At 43.6% G+C, this 10,971-nt stretch overlaps 1 long non-coding RNA gene across 1 annotated transcript; it reads left to right on the forward strand.

The window, feature by feature from the left end:
* LOC128560422 (uncharacterized) lies at positions 1–6,885 on the forward strand. Its single transcript, XR_008372950.1, has 3 exons — positions 1–103; positions 1,112–1,202; positions 6,712–6,885. It is a non-coding gene; the product is annotated as an uncharacterized LOC128560422 (long non-coding RNA).
* Positions 6,886–10,971: the final 4,086 nt, after the last annotated feature.

Raw genomic sequence — 10,971 nt, forward strand, 5'->3', positions numbered from 1 at the left:
TGACAATACAGATCTCAAGCAGAGGGTTTAACCAGCAGCAGCAACTGAAGGATGTCCTTGAGGGCAAAATGCTATAGACTGTAAGATTACACCTATTTCAGAGGTATGTATGCAGTTTTAGAATGTATGGAATTTCTTATCTTAGAATAGTCAAAATAGAGCAATTTAGACAGGAGAAACTGGAAGTGGAAATTACACAAATATTTACATTTTATTCCAGCACCTAGCATAATAACACACCCCACATATTGACCAAATAATTATGAGGGCATCTAACTTTTGAGCATTAATGACAATAATTATTTGATATGTGAGGTGTGTTATTACTAAGTGCTGGAATGGGGCTTATAAATGGATGTGAATGTACATTTCTTGGCATTTCACACTGTACTAATTTTCTAGGGCTGCTGTAACCAAGTACCATAAACTTGGTGGCTTAAAACAATAGAAATCTATGTTCTCACTAATCTGGAGGCCGAAAGTCCAAAATCAGGTTTTAGTAGGGCCAGGCTCCCTTTGAATCCTGAAGGGAAATGTCCTTTCTGACCTTTTCTAGTTTCTGCTAACTCATGTGTTCACTGGCTTGCAGCTTTAGTACTTCTGTTTTTGATTCCATCATCACATGGGTTTATCCTTGTGTATCTGTCTTCCAGTGCATTTTCTTCTTCTAAGGACAGCAGCCATGTTGGATTAGGGGTCACCCCAATGACTCCATCTTAACTTGAGCACATCTCCAAAGAACCCATTTCCAAATAAGGTTACATCCAGAGGTACTGGGGATTAGGACTTCAACATATCTTTTTGGGGACACAATTCAATCCACAATACACCCTGACTGTTCTGTTTGAGGGGACCCATTTCTACTTTCTCAGTTTCAGCTCTCTCTTCTCACACCTCCACTCTGCTGAACCATTTGCTGTCGTCCTCTAGAATGCCCCTGTCTGAGAGGTTCACATCACGTGATACTTTATACTCAGGTGAAGCATCATTTTCCTTGGGAAGCCTGTCCTAACTCTCCCAAGTCAGGCTGTGGGCGTCCCTCTTAGGTATATTATAATGCTTATTCTGCTGTGTTACAATAACTGGTTTACCTGTCTCTTTCTTATACTAGACTCTGAAGTTATCAACGGCAAAAACTTTGTGTCATGTTCTCCTGGTGTTTTCCTAGCTCAACACAGTGCTTAGCATTTGGTGGACGCTCAGTAAGTATTTATTATTGAATATGAGTAATCTTATGAAGGAAATTTGATAGGACTTAGAGACCAATAGTAAGTGAAAGAAGAAGAATAAATGAATATTACTTTGAATTTTGAGTAAAAGTAGGAGGCCAAGAGAGATACAATGAGCAGAAAGAGAGACATACAAAGGGGCGATGGTTTGGGGGAAAATCTTATGAGCCCAAATAAAAGGAATCAGGGAATAAATATGCAGTGGAAGAAGTAGAGAGGGAAGCCCTTGAAGGACAAAGACTGTGTGTTGTCTTTGTGTTCTCAATACATAGAACATACTATATGTATGTTCTCAATATGTACAATGCGTAGTGTTGTGCCTGGTGTAAAAGAGGAAATCAATCCTTATTTATTAAAAAAGTATAAAGTGAATGTTTCTGGATCTCTAGGATTGTGTTTTTATTGACCAGAGACGTTGTAGAGAGTAATTGGTTTGATGGCTGGACAGATAAAGCCTTCAGCTTTGGGTAAATTGATCTGGAAAACTAGAATGGACTATTGAAGGGAGAAATCTCCAGTAGCCAAGTCTGTGGAGCTGTGAGAGTTCAGAGGTATACACTTGCAAGTCACAGATGTCTATTTGGAAGTTATCCATATAAAAATGATAATTAAAGACATGGACATATGTTAATTTTTGGAGAGATTTGTTATAGAGTAAAAAATTGGAGACTTGGCCAGGCACAGTGGCTCATTTCTACCATCGGAGCACTTGGGGAGACTAACGCAGGAGTATTAGGTTAGGCCTGGAGTTTGAGACCAGTGTGAGCAAGAACAAGAGTAAGACCCCGTCACTATAATAAGTAGAAAAGTAGGGAGACCGTGTTTCCAAAAAACAAACAAACAAACAAAAAAAAAACAAAAAACACAAATTGGAGATGCTAGGAGGTAAAAGTTGAAACAGTGAAGCACCCACATGAGGGAACTAACTCCTGGGTAGTACAACTTCATGGAAGCCAAGAGAGGAAATAATTTTTTTTTTTTTATTGTTGGGGATTCATTGAGGGTGAGAGGAAATAATTTTTTAAAAACAGATCATTAATTGTGACGAATGCTGACGAAAGATTGGGAATGAGAGAACTGAGAAAAGTTCATCAGTTTAAGCTTTAGATTTAGTCATTAGTGATTTCAAAAGAAATATATTTTTTTTTTTTTCAAAAGAAATATTTTATTATTTTGTATTTTATTTTATGTTTTAGAGATGGAATCTCACAGTGTAGCCCTGGGTAGAGTGCTGTGGCATCATAGCTCGTAGCAACCTCAAACTCTTGGGCTTGAGTGATCCTCTTGCTTCAGATGCCTGAGTAGTTGGAATTACTAGCTACTATAATAGTTTTTTTTTTTTTTTCTTTCTAATTTTAGTAGAGACAGGGTCTCGCTCTTGCTCAGGTTGGTCTGGAATTCCTGAGCTCACGTAATCCACCCACCTTGGCATCCTAGAATGCTGGGATTACAGGGGTGAGTCACTGTGTCTGGCCCAAGACAGATATTTTAGTGGAGTGTTGCAGGGGAAGCCTAATCTCAGTGTTTAAGAAGGGATTTGGTGACAGTTTAGTGGTAGAAAGGTGATGTTGTGTAGATCATAGACTTAAATTTGGCAAGAAAAAAGGAGAGAAATTGGATTGTACCTTGTGAGATCAGAAGGATTAACAAAGATTTACTGCTTTCCTTTTCAAAGGAGACACATTTTGGGTGAATTCTGTGTTCCATGTCATGAGTGTGTGGTTTTCAGGACAGGCTAGAGCTAATACAATGAGTTATAAAGGTAGAGAAATTAGCCTTCATTAGCATTAATTAGCATTATTGTTCTAGATAGCACTGGCCTTTGGGTTAATAAATCAGAAGGGCGTCTGCTTGGGTGTTAGAGCCTGGTTCTGTGGCTGCCATTGGAAAGGAGCAATGGGCAGAAGGGATATAAAAAGTGTGTGTGGTAGAACAGAAATTGTTAGGTCAGGTAACAGAATTGTGGCGTGTTGGAACAAGAAGGAACTAACTGAGGAAATCTTTCTTCTATAGCTAAGGCAGCTGAGGTCCAGAAAGGAACTCTGGGACTTCTGAACATTAATGACAAAACATCAAGCTGCTTGATGGGGTGGTGGGTTTGTTTTCACTCTTCCTCAGACGGAGGGGCACAGTTACTGCTCCCTTACAATAAACTGGATTGTAGGCAAACAGAGATTTGCTGTCTACCCCTTTTCTTGAGGATGTTGCTGGCCACAGGATTAGGATCAACTTCTCCATGAAAGAGTCTCCTCAGACAATTTCTAGAATGAATTTGGCTGCATGTTGCAACTAGAGATGGAGAAACGTAGACCCATGCTGTCGCCTCCCCACGGTCATCATTAGACAGACCAGCTGGCTGGTCTAAGCCAGTGGTTATAGAAGCCGAGCTTACTGAGGAAAGATGGATTATAAAAATAAGCTTCTTTTCTTTTCAGCTTGATTTGCTGGAGTGATGCCCTGGTCCTTTGAATTCAATCCTGTCAAAATGTCACGTTGGATCATATACTCTTCCTGTCAATACTTTATCACAGTTTTCTTAAATGTCCTCTCCTCTGTGACCTCTTTGGTTCTGTTGAAGACAATGATGAGTGCGCCCATTTCCCTACACACGAAGGTTTTTGCATTGTGAACTCCTGATGTGCTTCACTTTCCACATGTGGAATAAACCAGATCTCCTTAGATGGAGAAACATTGGTCTGTAGTGCTGGGCATACCTTTGTCGCAGGGACTCAGAGGAACAGCAGGCTGGGAGTGTGATGTATGGGTGTCTATCTATATGCAAGTATCAGTTTTCTCCTTCAAGATATTTTTTCTTCTTCATTGAGATTTGGAGATATAATGTGTCTTATGTGGCAGCAACTCGTGTATAATATACGGTAGAACCTCCATAGTTGACCCTCTCCCTACCTTGACCACCTCTTTAGGTTGAGCTAATTTTCATAGACCAGACATGCATCACATGTCCTCAATGGCAGTTCCTGATGTTGATCACCTCTGTATTTTGACTCACAGAGGCTCTACTGTACATGTTACATATACATGTACATGTTACACACTCATATACCTCTAAACCACACTTAGAAACCCCAATAGACATCAGAATTGAAGGGTGGGGGAGAACATCTGTGAACAAAGTATAGAAATCTTTATTAACTTTTTGGGGGGTAGGCTGAGGGTAGTGGCTCATGCCTATAATCTTAGCACTCTAGAAAGGTAAGGAGGGAAGATCCCTTCAACTCAGGAGTTCGAGACCAGCCTGAGCAAAAAGGAGACTCCACTTCTACAAAAAATGGAAAAATTAGCTGGGAATTGTGGCAGGTGCCTATACGACTAGCTACTCGGGAGGCTGAGGCAAGAAGATTGTTTGAACTCAGGAGTTTGAGGTTGCTGTGAGCTAGGCTAACACCATGGCACTCTTGCCTGGACAACAGAGTGAGATTCTGCCTCAAAAACCAGATTTATTTTTGGTTTACTTGACCTATTTTCATCTGACCTTATCTTTTGTGTCCCACACTGTTGTACAGTTTTTACATTATTATTCTAGATAGCACTGCAAAAGCCAAGGCTGCCCATTTTAGAAATCTCCCTTAACATTAAACTGAACAGCAAGTAGATAATTTCAATCATAACTTGCAGCCAGTAAAAACCTTCTAGAATTTGGCAGACTCTCAAAACCTTTGAAAAATTCTTCTTCAACTATAGCATTCTATAGGATATTAAAACCAAGTTCAGACTTTAGAAGGAAATTCTGTGAGTGGCATGCATGAGAAAACATCTCAAGGCCCTTTGAAAGCATAAATCCAGGCATAGTACTGTGTCTCAATTGTGGATGGGCCATTTGTCTTTACTTCTTGTTCTAAACTGTTCTAAACCATTGTTAGACACTAACTACCAGTCATACTGCCTCCAGAAACACCTGGCACAGGATGCTGAGAAACAGGTGTACAGAGGATAATTGAAAGGAAATCAGAGCAAGGGACACAATAAGAGACCAAAAGAAACTAGAGTGGGGGAACCAACAATGGCCCTATATTCAAAAGCTTCACAGTTTATTAAAGAAGTCACACCCCTGTTTAGAGCAAGATTTCTACAAAGTTACTTTAAAGAGAGATTCTTCCAGGAGGAGGGAGTACAACTGGTGGGATCTCACTGAATATACACAATGCGACGGTGTTCAGCTCAATGTGCATAATGTGACGGTGTTCGGTGTTCAGCTCAACTACAACTTAACTTTACCTGAGAACTGAGAAGTACTCACTGTATCTGTGTCAAGAGTCTGTTTTCAGATTATGATACATGTAGAAAAAGAGCACTGTCTTTTACTGTGGGTAATAGGCATTTGTAAATGAGAGATATCCTAAAGCAAGAAAGTTATTTATAAGATTAATAATCTGGGCCTTTTGGATGGTCATAGAAAAAGTTACATTTATATAATACGTACATTTTTATGTTTTTATTTTAAAATACCCAACTTGTATCATAAGTATATCATAACCCTTTTTTCCCATGTAACAATCTTTATAATAATTTAATGACTATATAATATCTCAGTGAGTAGACTGTGCATAAGACAATTAATTGTACTCTTACTATTAAATACTTAGTTGCTTCAAATTTTTCTTTTCTTTTCTTTTCTTTTTAAGCCAGAGTCTCAATTTGTCACCCTCCAGGCTAGAGTGCCCTGGTGTTATACATAACTCTTAATAACCTCAAACCCCTAGGTTTAAGCCATCTTCTTGCCTCAGCCTCTTAAGTAGCTGGGACTACAGATGCCCCTGCTAGTTTTTCTATTTTTAGTAGAAATAGGGTCTTGCTCTTTCTCAGGCTGGTCTTAAATTCCTGAGCTCAAGCAATCCACCTGCCTCTGCCTCCCAGAGTGCTAGGAGTACAGGTGTGAGGCACCACTCTTGACCCTAATTTTTCCAGTGTGGTATATAATGAAGGGAACAACAGGTCTGTCCATAGAGTTTTGCCATCCCTTGGATATGGAATGGGAATGTTTCCCTCAGGTAGTATTCCAGATTGCTAGTTTAGGGAATGAGGAATTAAACTGGTGTTTGAAATGTGAGATGTGCTTTCATATCTTTGGAGCAGAGACTATACTTGTCTGCTTAAGATCCTACTTTAAGTGAAGTCCCAGACCAGAAGTCTCTGGGAAATCCAGCTCCAACCTGGGCCCTCCAATACAGTGAAGAGTATTGCCAGTATAAAGAAAGGAAATTAGGGAGCTGGGGTTGTTTACTTTTTTCCCCCACTTCTATGAACGGTGTTCATTTTTGGATTTGCATTAAAAACTGTAAAAATTATTTTAAAAACAGTTTTAGGTTTATGAAATGTTATGAAGATAGTACAGGAAGTTCCCGTATACCCTATACCCAATGTGCCCTATTATTAACATATTAGTATGGTACATTTGTTATAACTAATGGAACCTATATTGACATATTATTATTATATTTGTCTACTTTTATTGATTTTTCAGACTTGAAATTATAAGGCTTTTCATCCAATAAAGTGATACTCAGATAACCCTAAAGCCAAGGAAATGAAAAGAGAAGGGAAAAAAGAAGCCATGGCATTAGACAGAACACTTCCTGAGAAGACTAGAGGTGTGGTTCTTGCCCTTCTTTCTACTTTTTTTTTTTTAAGCCAATGTATAGGACAATGTACAAGATGGTGACAGAAAATATTACCATGAGAATGTGACCACTTCTCGCTCCCTACCTTAGGAATGTGACCTTTTGTAACTGTTCCAGGAGATAGCCCCAGGAGCTTCAGCAAATATTTACTATTAAGTAAATATTTGACTGTTAGTCTTGTCTTAAGACAGTTGAATAGTGAATTAGAGTTCTCCTTATCTATTTAGAATCCCAGGTGTGTGTATTCTCTCTTACTTTGATAGAATCCCTGCATGTCTGCTATTCCCGCCCATTTTGTAGTTTTTGCCTTTAAAAGCTTGTAAAAAACTGCTGTGGGGGACTTGATTTCTCAGCTCCTAAAAGAGTTGTGAATCAAGTCCCCCGTATACAGGAATAAAAATCCTCTTGCGTTTTTGCATCAAGAGACGACTCTTGCGGTTGATTGGGGTGGTCAGAGCTCCGGGCGGAGTGGGGGGTTCTGCCCCCAAGTCTTTCATTTGGGGGCTCGTCCGGGAGATAATGACCACCCCTCACCTGCAGAGTCGACCTTGGAGGTAAGAAAGGGGTACCCCAAAAACTGTCTAGTCTGTGTCTTCAGTCCTTTTGTTTGACTTTGTGTGCGCGCTTTCGATTTCGCAGCCGTTCGGCACCTCGTGAGAGTGGCCGGACAGTGGTCGGTAGACGTGCCCGGAGGACCACAGGCTGAAACCCTGGGGGACGCCCCAGGAACTGAGGAGAACCAGGGACGCCTGGTTGTCTCCTGCTGTAAGGGCGCTGGTCGAGTCTGGTTGTTCAATCAAAAATTACGGGAAACGCGCCCGTCTGATTCTGTTATAGGCTTGTGAAGGACCAAGTGTAGTAGGTGGGTCCTTGTACCTGTAATATTTCTGTTATTTCTGTTATTTGTGTTTCCGACATATCCACTGATGATGGGACAGACTGTGACGACCCCTCTGAGTTTAACTCTAGATCATTGGACTGAAGTGAAGAGAAGAGGTTGTGATCTGTCAGTAGAGGTTAAAAAAGGCCCATGGCAGACTTTCTGCTCCTCGGAGTGGCCTACTTTTAACGTCGGCTGGCCCTCAGGAGGAACCTTTGACTTATCTCTTATTTTTGCTATTAAAGAGATTGTTTTTCAGAAAGGACCGGGAGCCCATCCGGATCAACAACCTTACATCATAGTCTGGCAGGACCTGGTGCAGAATCCGCCCCCCTGGGTTCGGCCGTGGACTGCCACATCCAGGCCCCCGTCTAATCCTCAGGTGCTCGCTGTCCAATCTTCCGGTCCCAGAAAAGGGGGCGACAGTTCGGACCCCCCTAAGAAGATCTACCCGGAAATCCAGACTGATCATCTTCTCCTCGACCCTCCCCCCCCTCCTCCCCCATACCCTCCCGCCTTGGCTCCTGTCGGGGGGCAGGGAGGACCAGCATCGCCGGATCCGGCGATTGCCCCCTCTGCACCCCCGGGGGAACCTTCACTGGGGCCCGCACAAGGTACCAGGAGTCACCGCCGGGGAGGAGTGTCTCCCGACACTACTGTTGCCCTACCCCTGAGGGCATACGGCCCCCCGCCGGTGGCAACAGATGAGGAACCACCTCCTCTCCAGCCCCTTCAGTACTGGCCATTTTCTTCCACAGACCTGTATAACTGGAAAACTAATCACCCCCCTTTTTCAGAAGACCCCCAACGCCTGACTGGGCTGGTAGAGTCCCTGATGTTCTCTCATCAGCCCACATGGGATGACTGCCAGCAGCTCATACAGACTCTCTTCACTACTGAAGAGAGGGAGAGGATTTTATTAGAAGCTAGGAAGAATGTACTCGGGGCGGACGGGCGTCCTACCCAGCTCCCCAACATCATCGAGGCTGCCTTTCTCCTCTCCAGACCAGACTGGGATTTCAACACGGCAGAAGGTAGGGAGCGACTGTCAGTCTATTGCCAGGCTCTAGTGGCTGGCCTCCGTGGGGCGGCAAGACGCCCCACTAATTTGGCTAAGGTAAGAAAAGTAATACAGGGGGCCACAGAACCCCCCTCCGTGTTTCTTGAGCGTCTAATGGAAGCTTTTAGGCGCTACACCCCATTTGACCCTGCCTCTGAAGGACAGAGGGCTTCCGTGGCTATGACTTTCATAGGGCAGTCAGCTGTAGACATTAAAAGAAAGCTGCAGAGAATTGAAGGATTGCAGGACTATACCTTGCAGGATTTAGTTAAGGAAGCTGAGAAAGTATACCATAAAAGAGAAACTGAGGAAGAAAAAGAGCAGAGAAAGGAGAAAGAGAGAGAAGAAAGGGAAAATAAGAGAGACCAAAGACAGGAGAAAAACTTAACACGGATTTTGGCCGCAATAGTAGGGGAGAAGAGCCAGGAACAGACCCAAGGTAGAACTAAGAAGTCAGGTAGTCTGAATAACCGCATCCCGTTAGATAATGATCAATGTGCCTACTGTAAGGAAAAGGGGCACTGGGCCAGGGAATGTCCTAAAAAAAAGAAGAAAGTACTGGCCTTAGAGGAAGAAGAAGATTAGCGGGGACAGGGCTCGGAACCCCTCCCCGAGCCTAGGGTAATACTTAAGGTGGAGGGGAAGCCAGTTGAGTTCCTTGTAGACACTGGAGCTCAACACTCAGTCCTACTTGAACCATCAGGACCCGTCTCCAAGAAAAAATCCTGGGTTGTAGGGGCCACAGGGCATCAGCAGTACTCATGGACTACCCGAAGATCAGTAGATCTGGGAGTGGGACGGGTAACCCACTCATTTTTAATTATCCCTGAGTGCCCTGCGCTCCTCCTCGGGAGAGATTTACTCACCAAAATGGAAGCCCAAATCACTTTTACTCCTGATGGCCCAGAGGTAACCCAAAATAAGAGGGTAATAGCCCTGACCATGCGTTTAGAGGATGAACATAGACTCTTTGAAAAGCAGTGGGAGAAAGGGACTAGTCTCGTAAATGACTGGCTAGAAAAATATCCCGGGGCATGGGCCGAAACTGCTGGAATGGGACTGGCTGCAGAAAGGCCGCCTATAGTCATAGAACTCAAAGCTACTTCCACTCCTGTGGCAGTGCGCCAATATCCTATGACTAAGGAAGCTCGGGAAGGAATTAAGCCTCACATTCAGCGTCTCCTACAGCTGGGCATACTAGTAAAATGCCAGTCACCATGGAACACGCCCTTATTACCCGTCAAGAAACCCGGCACAGGAGACTATCACCCTGTGCAGGACTTAAGAGAAGTAAACAAGCGGGCGCAAGACATCCACCCCACCGTGCCTAACCCTTATAATCTGTTAAGCTCTCTCCCTCCAAACCATATCTGGTACACTGTCCTGGATTTAAAGGACGCCTTCTTCTGCCTCCGACTACACTCCTCTAGCCAGAACATCTTCGCATTTGAATGGAGAGACCCGGACTCTGGAACAACGGGGCAATTGACATGGACCCGACTTCCACAGGGGTTTAAGAACTCCCCAACCATCTTTGATGAAGCCCTCCACCAAGACCTAGCTCACTTTTGCGCCAGCCACCCTCAGGTGACACTCCTACAATATGTAGATGACTTACTACTAGCTGGAACAACAAAAGAAGAGTGCTATCGGGGCACAGAACTATTGCTAGAAGAACTAGCCCGCTTAGGATATCAAGCCTCTGCTAAAAAAGCCCAGATCTGCCAGAAAGAGGTAACGTACCTGGGTTATGCCTTAAAAGGAGGGCAGAGATGGTTAACGGAAGCCAGGAAGCATACTGTGATTCAGATTCCAGTTCCCCGCTCGCCCCGCCAGGTGCGAGAATTCTTAGGAACTGGGGGGTTCTGCCGCTTATGGATACCGGGGTTTGCTACTCTGGCAGCCCCCCTCTACCCTTTGACCAAGGAAGGCACTCCCTTCGAGTGGGGTGCCAGCCAACAGCGGGCCTTTGACAACATTAAAAAGGCCTTATTATCAGCCCCGGCCCTGGCTCTACCAGATGTAACAAAGCCCTTTGTCCTATACGTAGATGAGAAGAGAGGAGTGGCCCGAGGGGTGCTGACGCAGCCTTTAGGGCCATGGAAAAGACCGGTAGCATACCTCTCCAAGAAATTGGACCCCGTCGCTGGTGGTTGGCCAGCC

The sequence above is a fragment of the Nycticebus coucang genome, chromosome 11, assembly GCF_027406575.1.
Source record: "Nycticebus coucang isolate mNycCou1 chromosome 11, mNycCou1.pri, whole genome shotgun sequence".
Classification (NCBI taxonomy): domain Eukaryota; kingdom Metazoa; phylum Chordata; class Mammalia; order Primates; family Lorisidae; genus Nycticebus; species Nycticebus coucang.